This window comes from Leptonychotes weddellii, unplaced genomic scaffold, assembly GCF_054177405.1.
Source record: "Leptonychotes weddellii isolate Sample4059 unplaced genomic scaffold, ASM5417740v2 HiC_scaffold_123205, whole genome shotgun sequence".
NCBI classification, from domain to species: domain Eukaryota; kingdom Metazoa; phylum Chordata; class Mammalia; order Carnivora; family Phocidae; genus Leptonychotes; species Leptonychotes weddellii.
Genome location: NW_027701843.1, coordinates 1 through 343, shown reverse-complemented (window position 1 = coordinate 343; position 343 = coordinate 1). Strand labels below are relative to the sequence as shown.

At 54.8% G+C, this 343-nt stretch overlaps 1 pseudogene; it reads left to right on the top strand.

The window, feature by feature from the left end:
• On the top strand, window positions 1–99 carry LOC145718224 (small nucleolar RNA SNORA70; annotated as a pseudogene; the record flags this gene model as incomplete).
• Window positions 100–343: the final 244 nt, after the last annotated feature.

Sequence of the window (343 nt, the reverse complement as noted above, 5' to 3'; positions counted from 1 at the left end):
TGGGGGCCCAGTGTGCCATGGCTGCAAACAGTAGCCTCCTTGGTAGTGTATGCAGCCTGTTGATTGTATGGGTTGCCCTAAGGGACCTTGGAGACAGCTCTTTCCAGTGGACACTGAGGTCTGACCTCATGCTATCTCCAATCTAGGCTGCAGACAGGTATGCGGGGTGCCTTTGGAAAGCCCCAGGGCACAGTAGCCAAGGTCCACATTGGCCAAGTCATCACGTCCATCCGTACCAAGCTGCAGAACAAGGAGCATGTGATTGAGGCCCTACGCAGGGCCAAGTTCAAGTTCCCTGGCCGCCAGAAGATCCACATCTCCAAGAAGTGGCGCTTTACTAAGT